This window comes from Vulpes lagopus, chromosome 4, assembly GCF_018345385.1.
Source record: "Vulpes lagopus strain Blue_001 chromosome 4, ASM1834538v1, whole genome shotgun sequence".
NCBI classification, from domain to species: domain Eukaryota; kingdom Metazoa; phylum Chordata; class Mammalia; order Carnivora; family Canidae; genus Vulpes; species Vulpes lagopus.
This window is the reverse complement of record NC_054827.1, coordinates 136710071-136731083: the sequence shown is the minus strand read 5'-3', so window position 1 is coordinate 136731083 and position 21013 is coordinate 136710071.

Sequence of the window (21013 nt, the reverse complement as noted above, 5' to 3'; positions counted from 1 at the left end):
TTTATTTGAGAAAGAGAGAGAGAGCACAGGAGCAGGGGTGGGGACAAAGTTGGAGAAGCAAGCTTCCCACTGAACAGGGCGCCCAAGGTGGACCTCTATCCCCAGACAGGGAGATCATGACCTGAGCCAAAGGCAGACACTTAACCAGCTGAGCTACCCAGGTGCCCTATGTCAATTTCTTGGTCAAAGCAATCTTTTCAACATTAATTCTTTCATTTCTTTCTCTCCAACAGGTTTGTTTTATTTCTGAGAAATTCTTTAAGGTAGATACTGGATTTCCTGGATATTTATTATTTCTCATTTTCCAATGTGAGTTCAGATTCACTAGTTTACTATTTCCTCGTCTGTGGAAACATATAAGGAACACAAATATTAAGGATCAGACTGAGAAGAGAGACACATCACTTTTGTTCACGTCTTTCGCAGACAGAAAAAAGTATTTAGGAATGTAGTCTTTAGCTGGCAGTCATACATCCTGCTAAATCTCAATTACCATAAAGAATAGTTGAACATATAGCTTTGACATCCAGAAATCTTCAATGTTTCATAATTCTGAAAGTTCATTCTTACTGATATTTTTAAATTCAGTTGTCATCTGAAACTTTCCTTTTCCTTATGGGATAATTTAGTGCAATAGATTTGGATTCTGGATTATCTGTACTTTGATCTTACCACTAGCCATTAATAGCTGTTTTAATGCAATTTATTTTCTCTCTTTCGCTCTCTGTTTTAGCTACAAGGACTTAACAAGACAGAGAAGATCCTTGCCTTCATGGTTTACATTACAGTTGGTAAGGAAATAAATAGCAAAAGAACAAATAAACAAATTAGTTAATTGTGGATTGTGGTAAGTACTTTAAATAAAAATAATCTGTATAATAAATAAAAATAATAAGGTGTATAATAAAGGGAGATAGTGATTCTCTGAAGAAGTGAACTTAAACTGTTATTTCAATTTTGAGAAAGAGTCAGCCAGGAGAAAAGCCTGGTAAAAAAGTGTTCCAAATAAAGCTAACTCAAAACTCAAAATTTGCTATTATTATTATCTTTTAAAATGATTCTCATGCTGTGCTTCTCTTTGGGAATCAAACTTTTGTGGCAATGTCTTAAAGATGGAGGGTATTACAGAAAACCTGAGCAAATTAAAATTTAATATACCATTCTTTTAAAGTTTTCATTTTCTCCTCCACCATAATTTTTTATAACTTTCCTCTCTTCCTTCTGATCTTCTCTTTTTTCTTCTCCCTGTAATTTCTGATTCTTAATTACACAACTTAAAATTTGCAAAATCTTACTTTTGCATTAAGGATGACTTTCTCGTCTCATGTTATTTATATTGGTTCAGTACATCTTTTATAAACAAGTTCTGAATTTAACAGTTAAATTTTTCAACAGAATAATTTATTCTCTGCAAGTCATCTTTTCCAACATATAGTCTTTTATACAATAAAAATACTACTTAGAAAAATATACTTTCTCAACCACATGGGTGTTTCGTAATAAAACTATCTCAAAAAATAAAATAAAATAAAAACATCTCATGTTAACTCTAAAGGAGTTGATAATAACATCCAGAGGTCTTCAGAGATTTCTTTAATAGCTATAGTATTTCAAACACTAAAATTGTTTATTTATTTTCATTGCAGAGTGGAGTTCCAAATTGTCTCTCTGGTCCTGATTTTAATGCAGCATGTTTGTGAAGAATCAACAGAGGCTCTTATTTTCCTAAAAAAAGTTAAGATTCAAAATGAGTAAATTTAACAAAAATTCCTATATCCAAACAAAATAGCAGAGCATCATAAGCATTAAGCTTCAAAAGACCATATCTATAAATCTGAATTCATTTTCAAATAAATCGAAATGCAACCTCAATTCTAGAATAATCTCATCAGATACATGTTAGCATTAAATGTCGGTGTATTAAGAAGGAATGAAAGACAAATTAAGACAGTTTTTTGAGCTGCCGCTTTATGTGAGCCACCATGATAGGTATTCGAGTGAATGTTTTCCTCAGAAGAAAGCTCTGAGTTAGCTATCAATCAAACATCATAAACAAGAAAACTGAAGCTCAGAAGCTTAGCATGTATTCATTAATTAAAAAATATTTACTAAAAACCTTTTATGTGCTAGGCTTTTTGGTAGGCACTTGACATCAAGTGGAAAGTCAGGGCAGATGCAACCTCTGCCCCCATGGAGCTTGCTGTATGGAGGGATAATGAGGCATTAATGATCAATGGTATTGTTTAATTATAAACACTATTTGTAGTACAAAATAAGTGTGACCAGTGCTATATGAGCCTGATAGTGTACAGGGGTTAAGAGAGCTCTTTTAAGGAATAGAAAATGGAATTGAGAGATCGGGATTTATAGAAACCAGCAATGTAAAGAAGGGTGGTTGGTATATTCTAGTCACCAGTGGAAAGTGGACACTATGGAATACAAACATGGCTTACTTAAAGTTCCAAAAGAGATATTGTTGTCTTAGACTCCAGAGAATTAGTGGAGAAAAGTTTAAGACTATATAGTTAAAGCATGCAGAATCCCTAGGCAATGTTTAATAGCATTTTTAATCTTTTTTTTCTAAGAGATGAGAAATCAATTAGAGGACTTTAAGAATGAAAATGTCAGATCAACATGGAAAATATTATGTCTGCAATTTGGAGAATGGTTTGGAGGAGAATAAAATTAAAATACCAATTTTTAAGGGAGTTTAGTAAAAGTTGATAGTATTTTGGACTATGAAAGCAGCAGAAAAAGTCAGTACATATAAGACATATCCATGAAGGAAAAAAAATAGAGTTTTGGAATTAAGAGGTTAAAAATCAGAGAAGCCATTTATCAGATATGACATTCGTGGGTCCTTTAAGTTGGATTATGACATCAGTCTTCCACGAATAAGGTGCTTAGAGGTTGGTAAAATGTAACAATGAACAAATAGAGAAATATGGTTGAAAAATGTAAATTCAAAATGATTAGAGATTTCAAAAGGACAAGGGTTTTTAACAGTTTAACAGACCACAGTGGGAAGCAAAAAGAACATCAGTGTGACTTAAATTTTTATAGACCTAATGCCAAAGGCACCATGTACTGGAGGCTTCTCATTCACTCTACAGCTCCGGCCAGCTTCTGACCTATTCTAAGTGACTGGCACTTATTTCTCAATGAGCCACAGACTGTAAGTTCATTTGTACACAAATTTAATAAATACACACTTGTAAGCATACTATATACCAAGAATGATGTGAATCACTGTAATACAAGAATACAAACAAAGGGTGCATCCTCCTTATATTCAAAGAGTTTACAATTAATTTTAGTATTTCTGAAAATTAAAAGTGCCCAAGAATTCCCTGGGTAACTTATTTAAAAAGCAGAATTCCAAGTCCTTTATTCACTGATTAAATGTTGCCAGGCATTGGGGAGAAAAAAAATTTGCATTGCAGCAAGTACTTGAGTTGATTTCAAAGTCAGTGGTGCAGAGAAAATCCCGAATTAATACATGATTCTCCCTAATATAAAAATCATTTTTTAAAGCACAAAATATATTTACCTCCTTCTATTTCGACCATTATCTATGCATGTATTTTCTTCTCTGTCTGGATATATTAAGTACAAGTTGTTTAAGAGTGCAACAAATTTTGTTAATTGTCTCTGTAACATGTACTTAGGGCCTCCCAAATTTTGTAGCAGCCATATGAGCAACACTCATTTCTCATATAGAGTTGCTGGGAATGACCTAAAATAATCAATGGAATTGATTCAGTGGTGAGAAAGTGATCCAGGTGGGAGGATCAATAAGAGAAAATTAAGTTTTAGGTTTGTTTTGTTTTGTTTTGTTTTGTTGTTGTTTTTAAGTGGAAAGAAATTTCTCCCCTGGATGGAGTGATGTACATTTCTGAATCCTGGAATTTGTGGACGTTTGGCATCCATGTATAAATCTGAAACTTGTGGAGAAAGGCAAAACCAAGAGAATTTTACCGGATGCCCTTAACCCTGCCTTCAGTTGTGTGACCCTATAAATCCCCGGCTTTTTTATTTTTCTCAGCCAGCTGGTGACTGGACTTGACGGGAGACAATAGAAACTTAGAGTTTTGGAATCTCTTGTTGGCTCTTTAGTATCTTGTGATTCTTCCTAAAATAAGAATGAATAATGCTTACTCATGAGTACACCAAAGAATGTGCTTAAATTATTTTTACCTTTTTCTTATCCTTCCTTTCATTCTTATTTAACTAACTCTTCTTTTACAATTACAACCTACATTAGAATGCTAATAAAAATTCACTAGTCTTTTTGATCAAGCAACAATATACTCTTTAATAGAGCATTGCAATTTTTTAAAGAATGAGTATAAATCTATTGCCTTATAGAAATAATTTTTATTATGAGAATAAAACATAAATGATTAATCTGTCAGTGAAATAGCATCCTGAAATTAGATTTTATTTCTCCATAAATAGCTGCTTCATATTTTCATTGTTTGAATTAAAAGTTATTTTCAAATGTACTATGCCTCTTTCCTAAAAATTAGTTTTCAATAAATGTTGAGAGTTTTTCCATTTACTGATTGTATTAATGTTTTTGGCTTATAAAAATGGCATTACTATTAAATTTGAGAAGACAAAATCTTTTGATAGAAGAGCACTTTCTTTCAGAAAGCATACATGAATGATTTTTTAAAATAACAGTAGATATGAATATTGTTATTATGACATTTATGAAAATTTTTCAATCAATTTTGGTATTAATTCCACTGAGAAGACAATTATAAAAGTTTTAAAATAAGAAAAAGTACATATTTCCAAACATCACTGAGACCATAAAATGTTTTTTAAACTTCCATTTTCTATGTTCACATTTATAGAATTGAATTATAGAAAATCTTTAATAAACGGATATCTTTTGTTATTCTGATATCACATTTCCTTAAGTTATATGCCTCAGCAGTATCCATGTTGTAAGTTGTTAAAAAAATAACTCAGCACCTTTGTTTCTTCTCTCTCGGTTTTACACACACTGTCTTCTTTGCCATCCTTGAACTCATCTCCCACAACCTTTGCCTAATTAAAGCCTACACATGAATTAAACTCAAACTCAGTTACCAATTTTTCATAAGGTATTGTTTAACTGTCTCCCAACCACAAAAAATAGACATTCTTTCTATTAAACGTTGATAGTTACATCAAATTATATCTCTATTAAATAGATTAAAAATATAGTAGAGCTGTTACAGGAACAGAGGCTCAATTTTCTGTCCTGTGGTAGACAGCAGATGTTTTTGCCCTATGTTCTGAGACTATGTCTGCTGATTAGCATGTTCTATAATCTTTTCTAAACACTTCCAAATGCATTATCTATTACTTTCAGTTTTAGTTTTTTTAATGTTGAGCAGAAATTTAAATTTGAAGAAACTTTCTATATCAATCTAAAGTTAGAATTACTTAAGTGTTACTATTTTTCCTATGTCTTTTAATTATCTATAACCTTGATAGTCAAATGTGATTCATGGACCAACAGCATCATTATCACCAGGGAAATTATTAGAAAAACAGAATCTTAAGTCCTTCCCCAAACCTTCTAAGTCAGAATCTATTATATATTATATATATAATATATATATTTACTAATATTTATTTTATTTAAATAAAATATATTTATATTTATAAATATAATAGTATATATTTGTAAATAATTTATATTTATATATGTAATATATGTAATGTAATGTATATGTAATATATGTAATATATTACATACAAATCACCAAGGGGGTTATGTTTATATAAATGGGTTATATATTGGGTTATGCATAACCCATATATATATATATGGGTTATATATATATATAACCCATACATATATAAACATAACCCCCTTGGTGATTTGTATGTAAATATTCTTAGTAACTCAAAGTATATTATATAACCTAAAATAATTACAGTGTCTTACTTGGAGTAATAGCCTACAAGATAATGACATAAACATAAGTTATACTTCTCAATTTTCACCTCCCTCCAAAAACAGGTTTTCAAATTTCTAATTAACAAGTTGAAGCAAACCAGTAAAGCCTTAAAGGAGATCACCAACACTAGGAGCTGAACATCTGGCTGCTTCCTAATAGATAGGTTCTATCCTATGATAGATGAGCTGAGTCAGTTTATTATTCAGAAGCAGAACCCTGCAGGTGTTATTGCTTTGGTTTCAATATACTTGTCAACCACAGTTTTATTTTTTGCTTTGTTTTTTAAATTTTTTTAAAAACAAACTCAGTATCAGTCTTACATAATATGTTCTCAAATTATTAACTGCACCATTATTAATTAAAATTTACTACTTTGATCTGCACAAATTATATATCATTAATTTTGACAGGCAGGTTTGAATATTGGTCCCATGTGGGTTTACTCTGAGAAATTTCTAATTGAATAATTATTTACATGGGTATCATACCCTGAGAATACCAAATCACCCCAGTGGCTCAAACACAGCCCCATACTCCAACACACACACACACACACACACACACACACACACACGCATACACACGTTAGAATTCAGTATAAAACCAAATTATATGTGTAACTGATGCACATTTTAAGGCACTAACACACTATGTAAACATGTTCTAAAAAGCTGGAACTAATATCTGGACTCTTTCATATTTAATCAATAAAACTTTTCCATTTTAAATGTACGAAGAAAATAGAAAAGGAAAAAAAGAAACATTTCAGATTTTCAACACATTTATCAATAAAAAAAGTGTAATAAAAATAAATTTGCTGACACCTTTAATTCTGAGCAGAAATTTATATTAACTTATATTTATTTATTTATTTAACTTATATTAACTTATATTTATATATTATTTATTTAACTTATATTAACCTATTTATGTTAACTTTAGGTTATATTCCTTTTATTTTCATTATTTTTTATAGTTTTTTATGGCTGTCCACCATCTTGATACCAAAAATATGATAAAACTTTTACATTCATTATCTAATTTAATGCACACAAGAATGTTAATATGCCATATCTATGGCTCTCTTCAAAAATATATTCTTGGGTTTTTTTCTTAATCTAAAATTCCAATTAGTTAACACACAGTGTAATATTAGTTTTAGGTGTACATTATACACCCAGTGATCATCACAATAAGTGCACTCCTTAATCCCCATCATCTATTTAACCCATCCCTCACCAACCCACCTCCCTTCTGATAACCATCAGTTTGTTCTCTATAGTTGAGATTTTGTTTCTTGGTTTGCTTCTCTCTCTCTCTCTTTCTTTTTCTCTAAGCTCTTTTGCTTTGTTTCTTAAATTCCACATATGAGTGAAATCATATGGCATTTGTCTTTTTCTGACTAACTGTTTTCACTTAGCCTAATACTCTCTAGCTCCATCCACAGTATTGCAAATGGCAAAATATATTCTGAATTCAGTCATTTCTTTGCACTTCCTGTCACAACCCTAGTCCCAGCAGTTGTAATCTCTCACCTAGATCACCTCCATAACCCTGTACATGTCTTCTGCTAAAACTAGCTCAACTCTCTTGAGTCCTAATTAATTGCCTTAGTGTCTAAAGCCACTCTTCTCAGTGTTTTTTCTCTTTTCTTCATTTAAATTGAATTAGGCTAAAATTCTGCTCAAAATATTTTATTTTACCAACATATTTAGAATAAAATTCAAATTATTCACCATGGATTAGGGTGTATAAAATTTAATAAAGAGTATTCCACAATTTGCACCATTGTCTTGTCTGCTTGGTCCAAATCTACCATCTTTCTATTCTTTAAATATTCCGAGTTTTGCCTAAACTTTAAGTATTTGCGCTTGCTGCTTTTTCTGGCTTAAATTTACTTCCAAGACTCACCTACATTTTGCTCTAGTTTCTAGTCAAATGCCATTTTTTCAGAAAGGCCTTATCTGACTACTCTGAAATGCCCCATCAATCTTAATCTATTTGCTATATTGTTCTTGAGAGCATCACTGAAATGTCAATTGAAATTATATTATATACTTATTTCAATATATTGTAATTTTCATTCTTTCTAAAATGTAAGTTCATGAGTGCAAGGACTTGCTTCTTTTGTTCATTGCTATATCTTTAGTTGCTAAAAGTGTTGCTGTGTATATATTATACTCAATATTTTCAATTCATTAATGTATATATACACACATATAGATAGATATAGATAGATGATAGATATGTACATATATATACACGCACACACATCTTTTAACTCTTATTTTAAGAGACCACATGATATCAGCTATCAGTTCTGCCACATACAAACTGTATGATTCTGGATTTATTGAATGCCCAAAAACAGTCATTTATATGAGCCGTTTAACTGAATTTGTTTATCCACAAAAGGGAATCAAAATATTCTCTTCCTAAACTCAATTAAGAGAATTAAATGAGAGGGATTACAGTATCCTCCTGCTAATTTGATTATAATGATTAAATTAGATGAAATAGTTCCTTTCCCATATCCTAGAAAATAGTTGGGGCTCAATTAATGTCTTTTTCTTCCCCGGTTGACTAGCGAACTCAGCATCAGAGGTCACATTCTTCTTTTCTTTCCCCCGTTTTATTTCCTTTCCCACACACTTATCCCAAGCACTGAATTAATATTTAATGATCTTGAATTAACTGGAAAGAGTTTCAAACTTTACTGGGACCAAAACACACAGAGTAAACAGCATTGCTGCTAATTACAAGTTATAAATTAGCACTTTGAAAGTCTGTTTTCTTATCTCAAGGCACATGTTTTGATGCTTCTTTCCAAGTGACTGCCTCTTAGGTGTTCAATGAAAAAGAACCCGAAATTAGTGCAGATTCCCTTGAAACTAAATCAGCGGGATATATTTATCAAAGAATTCACTTTGCACGTAGTTCAGGTTTATTCACATGTATAGCTCAATCATTTGGTTAGCCTGAAACTTTAATGGGATCCTAAAGTAATTATAGTACAAAATCAAGTCTCAGATAACAAACAAGGTGTCAAGTTTACTCTAGGGCTATGACTGTTTCATTTTCCAATTAAAAAGTCTGTAACAGCTCCATTAATGATCACATTGTAACTGACTCATGCTCTGAAAACTTGCTTTTTAACTTAAAAGGCATATACTATGAAAATTTTGTATCGTATACAAAGAGATTATTATTTAAATATTTGAATGTAATCTCGAAGATAAACCTTATCACTGAAATTTATATTACTATTTATATTCTACATATTATTATATATTTGTCTAGTAATTAAGAATTTTCAAGCAACTTAATATTCACCATGTACTTTTTACCTTAAAGCAACCCATTGAGCAGAAAGGGATTATCTTCATTTTGAAATGAGAAATCAAGTCAAAATTAGACTCAAGTGTCACCCTGAGAACTGCAAAGCCAAGACTAGAATGCAGGATCATTTTCCCTACTTCAGTCTTTTTTTTTTCATAGTGCAAACTGTATTCTACTGACTTCGTGGCAGAGGTAAGAGTGATAATTTTTTAAACAGAAAAAAGGTAATAGTTCCAGGGATGAATCTGGAATTTTTTTTATGAAACCAGTATAAAAGAGGGGGGGGGAATAATAAGGTGATTACTAGAGAGTATCACAACAAATCTTGGTAGTTATGAATATTTTATAGGGAGCAGAATGGGATAGATCTTTCTGGGAGCGAGAAAATTGCAAGGGCATACCTTGATTCCTAGGAGTGGACATACAGATATTGGGGATAACTTAGCTAGGTCTCCCTTTCCTCATGAAGAAACTACAGTATGTTTTCTAGCAGTCAGTATAAATCCACGAAGTTCACATTTGATATTTTAAGGAAGATCACTCTTTAATCAATTCAAAGGAAGACATCAGTGTACCTCTATGCCCACTAGACTGTGAGCAACTTGAAGAGTTCTATATATATTCATTTCTCCTGGAACTAATGCTACATAGCAAGTATTTAACAAATACTGTTTGAATGAGTGAATGCAATGGCAAGTACAAATAAATAAATAAAAAGAGAAGACCAAAGAGAGAGCAGAGAAACCTCTGACTTCCCAACTTCCCCCTTTTATGATTATAAAAGGAGAATCATTACTTGTTAAAGCCTGTAATCACTTCATTTTCTTCTGCAAGATGTATTTACAAAATAGATTCTCTGAGTTACACACATAAAAATAATGGATTAATTAATCTATAGTCTCATTGATTGGAATTCTCTTACATTTTTTTTCATATTTCTGAATCATGACATCTTTTCAAGGTTGTGAAGAAGAACTTATATACCCTACTGGTTCCCCGTGGTGTGGAATATTCTGCTTGACAGACTCACAATCAGGGTTTACTTTACCGAAGGACGAACACAATTTTAAAAATGTGTGAGAACCAAACAATTCTACAGTGTTGCTCCAATTAAGTTTTTATATTAATGTAGCTCTCTGTAACAGGAAAGGTTCCAATTAAATTTCATTTATGATCAGGTCAATTCATTTAAATGAAAACAGTTTGTCCTTATTTTGAGAGTTTAACAAAATATATTTCCAATGTTCATTCCAAAATGCTAGTTCTAGAATGAAAAAAATGCCTTAACCAATTGTTTCTAATGCAACATGGTATTATATTTCACATTCTCTTCTCTTCACATATGACCTGAATAATATAATAATAAAAGGCTAATAAAATAAAAAAATAAAAATCACCAACATAGGGAAATATTGAAAGTGCATTTTGAATGAAAATGTAACAAAAAATTTTATCAATTATGTACAATTTAGAAATATATCACATATTATTTATGGTTACTTGCATTATTAGTAAAATTATATATACTTGGGTGGAGGAGATGCTCAAACACATTAGGATATCAGTTACTTCTGTAAAGTGAGAGAGGAGTCTAGGATTGTTGCATTTGGAGAGAGGTATAGATCTTTCATACAATCTATAATGCTTTATTTTCCAAAAAATTAATTGTCATCATATATGCAAAAGATTTACATTTACTGTATGTAGCACAAGTGGGTGTCCCTGAGCTTGTTAAATATTCTCCATTTTCTGCTCTTTGATATTGTTCATAATTATTAAAATAATCAACCAGTATAAAAAGATTTTGACAAGATGGCATAAATTTAGACACTTCCTTGCCCTATTATATTAGTCAGCATTCTCCAAAGGGAAAGAACTAATGGAATATATGTAACTATTTGGAAGAGATTAATTATGAGAGATTGGCTCATACTGAGAAGTCCCATAATCTTCCATATGCAACCTGGAGAACCAGGGAAACCCAAAGACTCAAGAATCAGGAGCCCTGATGTCTGAAGGCAGAAGAAAATGGATGTCCCAGCTCAAATGAAGACCGATTTATCCTTCCTCCACCATTTTGTTCTATTCTTACCTCAGTTGATAGGATGATTTCCTTCTGCATTGATGAGGGCCATCTTTTTTACTCAGTCTATTGATTGAGTAAAAATTCTCAGAATGCTAATTCTTCCAGAAACACTCTTGTGGGCACATCCAGAAATAGTGTTTCACTGTCTCTCTGGGCATCCCATTGCCCAGTCAAGCTGACACATAAAATGAACTATCAGCCTATTAAGTAACACTCTTGTACATAGGTAATAAAATATACAAATAATAATAAAACAGTGTCTTAGCAAAGTAAGCAAGATATACATATCCTACTCCTACAATACATTGATATCTGGAAAAGTTCTGCTGAATAAATGACAAAAACATCACTTTAGTAAAAAGTAACAAAACATTCCAAAGTTTGGTAGGCTTCTGATAAAGATTTTGGGGAAATTTTAATATTAAAAATTAGAAGAGCAATAATTTTCAATGTTCAAGCAGATAGCTACCTCAGAAATAAATTTCCTTCTGACAATGTTAAAAGGAAGTATAGATGACTTTGTTTTCTCAATAATATGAAAAAAAATTCATTAATGAAAATATGGAGGGATTCTAAAATACATAAAAGTTTAAGACAACGATCTCAGGTAAATGAAAAGCATATTTGTAGAATTTAAAATCACAAAACTTTAGGTTTTAAAGAATTAGTATTTCATTTATCTAAATGATGTTATTTCAAGTGCCTTTTTAAATATTCCTGGCTACTGTATTTCCATGACTTTTTGTAATAAAAAAGTGTTTCTATGATCAAACAAAATATTTTTTCTATTAAAAGTATATACTTGGGCAGCCCGGGTGGCTCAGCGGTTTAGTGCTGCCTTCGGCCCTGGGGCATGATCCTAGAGACCCGAGATCGAGTCCCACATCCCTGCATAGAGCCTGCTTCTCCCTCTGCCTGTGTCTCTGCCTCTCTTTCTCTCTCTCCTTTCTGTGTTTCTCATGAATAAATAAATAAAATCTTTAAAAAAAAGTATATACTTCCCTTAAATAATTTTTCTGAATATTAAATGAGATCACGTTCATAAAAACTATTTGATAGATAAGAGAAACCTATCAAAAACAATAGTGAAAAGCAATAAAAATGCTAGACTCAGTCCTCACAGAGAATGGAGTGTAAATCCAAACTCTGCATCTTCATAAATGTGTTACCTTGGGCAAGGGACTTAATCTCTCTCAACTGCACTGGAAAATGCGTAAAACAGAATCCATCTGATACGGTTTGGTGAAGATTAAATAAGCTCATTTTCTTAGGATAGCACTTGACCCAGCTGAAATGCTTAATACACAGTAACATTCGTTTCTTTCAAATGATATAAAGAGCTATAAAAACCCCACAAAACTATCTAGTTCACCTCAAAAGAAACAAAAGTCATTGTAAATTATTTTGTAATATGAAAGGTACTATCAGTCATATGAAATCACTAAACCCTGTGATAAATGAAATGGGAGATGCTTTAAGCCCACTACAATTTAAGTTTCTATCAACTTTAGATCATTTCCAGTGTAATCTTCCTTTCACTGCTAGTCATTAAGATGCGTTCGTTTACACAAGTAATATTTCTCTTAAAGATCTCATGAGTGAACACAAACCTTCTGAAGGCAAAGGCTTGTAACATTTGATAATTTTGTAGTCATAAACAGGAAATACCCTAAGTGGAAAACATAAGTTATATATGTGGCAAACTGTTACTTGCCTTACATAAAACACTAGGAATCTACTTGTATTAAGAAATACAGGGCAATTCGGCTCAGCAGTTTATCACCACTTTCAGCTCAGGGTGTGATCCTGGAGTCCCAGGATCGAGTCCCACATCGAGCTCCCTGCAAGAAGCCTGCTTCTCCCATCTGCCTGTGTCTCTGCCTCTTTCTCTCTCTCCGTGTCTCTCATGAATAAATAAATAAAATCTTTTTTAAAAATACAGTATTCCCTCATATAGATATTTTCCACATGAATGCACACATAAGTCCAGAAACGTGTAGCAGTGTATATTTGCATTTGTCACTAATGTACTGCAAGCCACATTTTGTAATGAGAGAATTAGTTGGGGAACTAGCATCTTCCTGAAACAGGGTTGCCCTTTTTGTTGTAATTTCTGTTGCTTGACTTTTTTTCCCCCTTGTAATGTAATGACCCAAGAAAGCCATTAACTATATGTAACTGAAACAAATTTATAAGAAATAATCCAACATGAAATGAATACATTCCACTATTTACTAATATTATTATATTTTTCAAAAATGTCTGCAACCCACTAAATTGCTATCACAAACCAATAACATATCAAATCATACACTAAGAATCCTAAGGTCCAGATGTGTCATTTTGTTTAACAGGCTCCCAGCTAAGAGGTATGCCTTTTCCCTAGACTCCCTCTGGGAATCAGTGAGTAATTCACTTGTTTGTTCATTCAACAGACATTTACTGAACACTGCTAGCTACTCAGGTCTAGAAGTCACGGATGTAACAGCAAATAAAATGTTGTATTTTCTTTGAAGAGGTATCCCTTATGTAGCAATAATATCCCTCATTTCTTCATCAAAAACTCAATATCAGGGTTAATATATGTCAATTATATCCTAACAAATCTGTAGGAAAAAAAGAAGAAAAGGGAAGTAAAAGCAAAAACAAAAATAAAATGACAAAAACCCCACCCAGTAGAGATGGTTTCCCAGCTATTATAAGGAAAATAGTGAAAAGAATAAAACTATCCATAATATATTCTACTGTGGAGAAATAAAAATTAGAGCTTGGATTTTTTTCTTTTGGAAAAAAATCAAAATCAAAAACAAAAGCAAACTTGAATATGGTACATTTTGGGAAAGAAGGAATTGTTAGGCACCTAAATTTTCTCAAGTCACGGAATCAGAATTTTTAAAAAGATTTATTTATTTACGAGAGAGAGAGAGAGAGAGAGAGAGAGCATGAATGCAAGTAGAGGGAGGAGCAAAGGGAAAGACTACTCAAGCAGACTCTTTGCTGAGCATGGGCTCCATTTTATGATCCTGAGATCATGACTGGAGCCAACCAAGAGTCAGATGCCTAACCAACTGAGCCACCCAGATGCTCCAAAAACTTTGTGTGTGTCTGTGTGTGTTTTTGTTTGTTTCTTTAAGTAGGCTCCATGCCAAGGTTGGAGCCCCATATGGGGATTAAACTCATTATCCTGAGATTGAGGCCTGAGTTGAAATCAAGAGTCAGATGCTCAACCAACTGAACCACCCAGGTGACCCAGAATCAAAACTTTAATAGGGACTCCAGGCAGATGAAGGGTCTATAGAGTTGTATCTTTTGTTTCCTAAGGTGAACTCTGAGATGTGTGATATAATGTTGATCAGTTTATTTGCCTAATATGGTCAATTTGCTTAAGCGGCACTTAGTACACACAATAGTGTGCACATAGTAAGAATATCAGGTAGCATTAGAATTATATTTGAGGGCAGCCCGGGTGGCTCAGTGGTTTAGCGCTGCCTTCAGCCCAGGGCCTGATCCTAGAGTCCCAGAATCCAGTCCCACATCGGGCTACCTGCATGGAGCCTGCTTCTCCCTCTGCCTGTGTCTCTTCCAATCTCTCTCTCTCTCTGTGTGTCTCTCATGAATAAATAAATAAAATCTTAAAAAAAAGAATTATATTTGATTATAAACTGTGACTCTGAAAACTTATTCTTAATTTAATATTCATACCATGTAATCATTTATTTCACAACTTTAACAATTTGGAGCTAACAATACTAAGTACATAGTGTGTGCTCTAATGTGTAACCTCGTTAGTTATTATAAAGTTTTTTATAGAAATAATGATGGCAAGTACTCAAAGTATTCATACTATTGCTATTTCTTTTACCACTGCCACTATTACTATTACTTATACAATTTATCAAGTTCTCACTATATGCAAGCAATTGAAATGCACAATTAACAAAGTATAACCTTATTTTTAAACAAAATCATTAAGATTAGCAAGTAAGCTGTAAAACAACAAATATTTGTGAAATGACAAGAATGGAGAAAAATTTTCAGTTACAAAATATTATATTTAAAAATAAGGTTTAGTTTGTCAAAAAATTCACCAGATAGTACAGGTTGCATCATTTTTATTTATATAATAATTCCATTCGTTTAATGCAAGTTATAAAGATCCATATTTGATTATCAATGTAGCTGAATCACTGTAGAAGCCAAAAATACTAACATTAAACAGTGAATGTTCTTCACTAACAGTACAAAAAATTTTATAGTTCATTTATTTTCCTTTAGTATGGACAAATAAAGCTGTCATTAATTTAATATTCTACTGTAAAATAGAAATAGTCTAGTTTCCTTAGTACAAATATCAGAAAAGCATTGTATAATTTTGCAGTGTGATTCAGTTTTACTTTGCTCATGTTTAATACTGTTTTTATTCAATTTTGTCTATTGTAGGAATGAAATTGCTTTAGATATTGCATAGTCTGAGATAAAATTAGCAGTAATACCTTTATTTTTTTCCTCATCTCGAAATATTCATGTGGCTATCTTTTAATAAGAAACAATTTAGTAAAACTATGTTCCTTGCTAGCTATTGAGTATATTCTAAAAAGAAAATAAGAAAGAATAAAAAAATTCAGTTTTGTTATTATTTCTCCCACCATTTCAATTGCTAAATTCAATTACCAAAGGAAATGAATCCATATAAGTTTATGTAAGAATGACAAATGGTTTCCTCCCACAATCACAATTGATTATTATAAATAGTATTAAAATACAAGAAAATATAGATTGGCCTTATATGTGCTTGCTACTTGTTGTCATAAATATATTATGTATATTATTCTAAATTAAGACTTAAAATAGTTACCCATTGTTATACATTGCTATTTCTTCTAAACACATGTATCTTTACACTCCCCATTGCTTCAATATTCAATTTAGTTTTTTCTTCTGCATTCTCAGAGAACAGAGATACCACTCTCATTCTTTTTTTTTTTTCTGAGTTCTTAAGCACAAGAGCAAACTTGCCACAGAAGCAAAGCAAGAGGAATAAATAACTGTAACAAACCATAAATTCTTCAATATTCATCTATACCAGAATCATTACCATAATAAGCACAGTGACTTACTTTATTTTATATATCCATCTAAAGTAAATTCAGTGTTCTTTTCTAAAAAATATGTACATCTTAGAAAACTAGAGTGTTTCAATAAATGACTGAATACACACTTTGTAATAAATAATAGCAACTACACAATGCATATGTGTTGAATTAACTCTTGAAAGAAATAATCATCATGTGTTTCTTAATGCTGTTATAACAAATTGCCACAATCTGAGTGGCTTTTGAAACAACAAAAATTTATTATCTTACATTTCTGAAGGTCTGAAATGGATCATACTGGATTGAAACCAAGATATCTGTATGTCTACATTCTTTCTAGAGTTTCTGAGTGAGAATCTGTTTCCTTGTCTTTCTTGCAGAGGCTGCTTGTATTCCTTGGTTCAGGTACCATTCTTACATCTGTAATAGTGGCAATGCTGCTCTTTTTCACATTGCTATTTCTTCGATTCTCTTTTCCAATTCCTTCTTCCCCTTGTAAGGACATTTGTGATTATAATAGGCCCACCTAGGTTAATCCAGGATAATTTCTTTATTTTAAAGGCACTGAGTTGGCAGCTTTGATTCCATCTACATCTTTAATTCCTTCCTTCTTTGCTATGCAACCTAACATCCACAAATTCTTGGAATTGGGACATAGAAACTTTGGAGGAGTTATTATTCTGCCTACCATACTGAGGTAGAGTGTAATCAATTTAAAATGGCAGAGATTCTGGAAGGAAGAATTTTGTAGATTATGATAAGAATTTTAGACTGTATCTTAAATGGGAACCAATTAAATAATTTAAGCAGGAGAAACATCAATAATTCAACTTATCTTTTTTAAAAGATCACTTCTGTGCAGTGTTCAGAATTAATAGAAGGAATTAAGAGTGGATATCCTGATGAATTGCATGAAAGGTGTGAGAAAAAGAAAAATTAGAAAAGCATAGATCCTAAATTATTTAAATCAAATTTTGAGTTCCCACTTAATTAGCTGTATGAACTTGCAAATTTCTGTCTCAGTTCCCTCATGGGTAAACTGAAGATAATACTGGTACCAAACTCTTAGTTTTTTTTTTTTTTTGCTTTGTTTTCTAATAAAAGTAAGGCAATGTATGCAAAAAGCCTAGAATGTTAGTACATGAATCCTTTGATAAATGTTAAACTAATAATTAGAGGTAGAACTTACTGAATGACTGAATGTGGGTTTAAGACAATATTAATAATGACTTCTAAGTTTCTGAAAATCAAGCATTTATTAGTAATAAAGACTGGAGTTGGTGCATACATGGCTAAAGAACCCACAAGTTTTTGCTTTTTTATATGGTGAACACAAGATGCTTGAGAAAATCCAAGTATAAATGTTGAGAAAAAGTTGCATGTAATGTCTATTGCTCAAATGCAGGTCTGGAATTGAGAGGGGAATCACTATGTGTCAATGCCAATTTTTTTTCATATAGAAGATGCTATAGAATACCATACACATCACTATTTTTGTACTACTAAGAAGGAAAGAATAAAAACTGTTAATAGAAACATGACATGCAACCAATTTACAGATGAATTACATTTTTGATATTAAAATATTCAAGAAATGTGCTGAGTCAATAGAATAAAGTTTATTATTTCTGACATCATGTGAGGAGATGAAATCATCTAGGTAAATGGTGTAGAATGAAGAGTGGAGGTCTTGGGAAGTTATGATATATAATAGCAATGATTGAGAAATAGGAGATGAAAAAATAGAAATTATGGGTATAGTCAATACCTAGGAGCTAGAAGAAGAAGGCATGGTGTCTAACAATCCTCTTTTGCTTTCCTTTTTTTTTTTTTTTTTTTTTTTTTTTTTTTTGAAGATGGGAGCAATCAGCTCATGTTTGAATACTAAAGATTGATTACAAGGACCAGGAAGGAGGAGGAAGCTAATTATAGTAAAGCATGAGAAATGAGAAATTGCACAGTATCCTATAGAAAGCAAGTTGTCTGTAAAGAAGTGGCTAGGTTCCAGGATGTATGTGGAGTAAATTTTCTCTGATTGCCAGAGAGAGAGTATTCTGCTGCTGTAACAGGAGGGAAAGAGAGGGTACCTGTGGAGTTTCTGGAAAAAAGATGGTGGCAGGTGGGTGACAGAGTTGCCCTGAAGGGTTTTAATTCAGTCAGGGAAAGATGAGGCAAGGGCATCCACTGAAAGTAGTGAGACAGATTGGGATTCTGTGAGAGAGATGGTATAAAAATCATTGTAGCAAAGAGTGAATAAATGAATTCAATAGAGAAATGCACCAACATGAACAAGTGAAATGGAAAATTCCATTGAACATGGTGATAGAAGAAATTTATCTCAGAGATGTTGTGCAGATTAACTGTTTGGCCTGGGATAAAGTTAATGAAGCTATTGTTATCATGTTTCAAAGGCTAGGTTATAAAAAATTATTCAGTGGCATTAAGCTATGTTAATGCAAAAAAATAAGAGAGTTTAGGGTCAGCTGGGTTCACTTAAGCATCTGCCTTAGGCTCAGGTCATGATCTCAGCACCTGGGATGGAGTCCTGCATCAGGCTCCCTGCTCAGCAGGAAGACTGCTTCTTCCTCTGCCCTTCCTCCTGCTCATGCTTTCTCTCTCAAATATATAGATAGAATCCTTTAAATGAAAGAAAAACAGAGTTTAAGAAATACCAGTGGTTTTAGGGAATTTACCTAAGAGTGAAGATGACTCTGGATCATAGAGATGGGCAAAGAGAAAAATAAAAGCAAGAGTGTGTACATCACTTTGTCCATGATGATAGACATGGATATACTGAGGCTAATATAACAAGAATCTGGTGAAAGAGGTAAACTGTAAGCCATAGGCTAAAATCATGATAAACCAGACTATCCACAGGAAGATGCTAGGTGGGAATACTGAAGTTGCATATTTAGTTAAATAGCAGGAGCTTCAAAACAGTAGATGGTTTAATACGAATTTGGAAGAGTAATAGCCGCTGGGCAGAAGCATAGATACTGTGACAGTTTAGCAACATTTAAGGTCTCATTTGGATTTCAGTACCCAGGAGAAAGAGGGCAAAGGATTCAATGTGGCACTTTATGCTTAATCATGTATAGCTTCATGCCATGTGTTTATTCCTTAGGGCAACAGACATGTTTAAGCAACATGCTGGTCAATGAACTAGTCTCAGGAGTGCTGTAAAAGACAGAAATGGCAAGTCTCTATCCTCAGTCATCTGTCATGCTAGTGAGAAAAACAGGCTGGAAAATGGCCATCCAAGAAGGAGACATACAAGATTTTTAGAAGGCCACATAATAGAAAATCTTGAGTCCCTTTCAGCTCTAAAGGTGCATTGGATGTCAGCCAACCATAGACCTCAGGAATAATGTCTTAGAGAGAGGGATTGTGATATATAATGGCCATGGACACAACAGAATGCCGGATGTTGATAACATTAAAATACATTTTTATCAGAGTGTTGAGAAGAAGAGAAATGAATGTTGACTGATGAGGTTGGTGATGTAAACAGCTGTCAAATGACATAAAGTATCACAGGTTTGGTAAAAACTTTGGTTTTTAAACTAAAACCAATAGCAAGTGTATTATATTATACATGGAAGATGTATGATGATAGTTCCCGTAAAAAAAAATGTATGGCATATTTGCCCCATTGTGAAGAGTAAGCTAAAGGAAGGTGACATTAGAAATACACTCTGGAAGTGTAGTCAGAGAGCTCAGAGAGATCAAGAGAAGAGGAAGCACATGTGCCCAGGTGTGTGTGGTATGAATATACATGGAAGTATATACGTGGAAATCACTTGCTTTCTCTCTCTCTCTCTCTCTCTCTGACACACACACGCACACACACACACACACTCCTACACACATACAATATAAGCAACAAGATGATGTTTAATTGGTAGTGAGAGAATAGATTATAATTGAAACAAATTAGACATTGTCTACATTACCTGGTATTTTAACTACAAAAATATTTACCTATGAAAATACTCGATTGTAAGTAGAACTGAATTAAAATAATTATTCAATTAAAGTTTAAGTATCTTTGAAAATACAGAGGACAGTTCTACACAGTCTGATGTTAAAATCTGAGAAAAACTCCATTGCCAATACATGAAAGATTTAGCACTTTATGTGAAATTGCTGAAAATGAAGAAGCTATATTGTATACTTTTTAGATACACCCTCTGGTCTTTTTTGAAAAAAGCAAACAATGTAACTTAATCAAGAGTAGCTTTAAAAATGATGGCTTTGCCAAAACACAGTTGCTCTTCTACATCGTTCTTTACTGTTCGGTTTTCATGCATTTCTCTACACCATTTAGCTTACTGAAATATTTATTGATTAAAATGTCCATATATATATTTTTCCATGTCACTTCAACTTAGCACCCATCATGAGGTGCTTCACTTCCAAAATTTGTTATGATACCTGTATCATATTCCTTCATCCACACATCTCCTGCCTAACAAAATTTCTTGTCCATCCCCATTTTGACTCCGTATCTTTAAATCTCATCAGGTGTGATTATC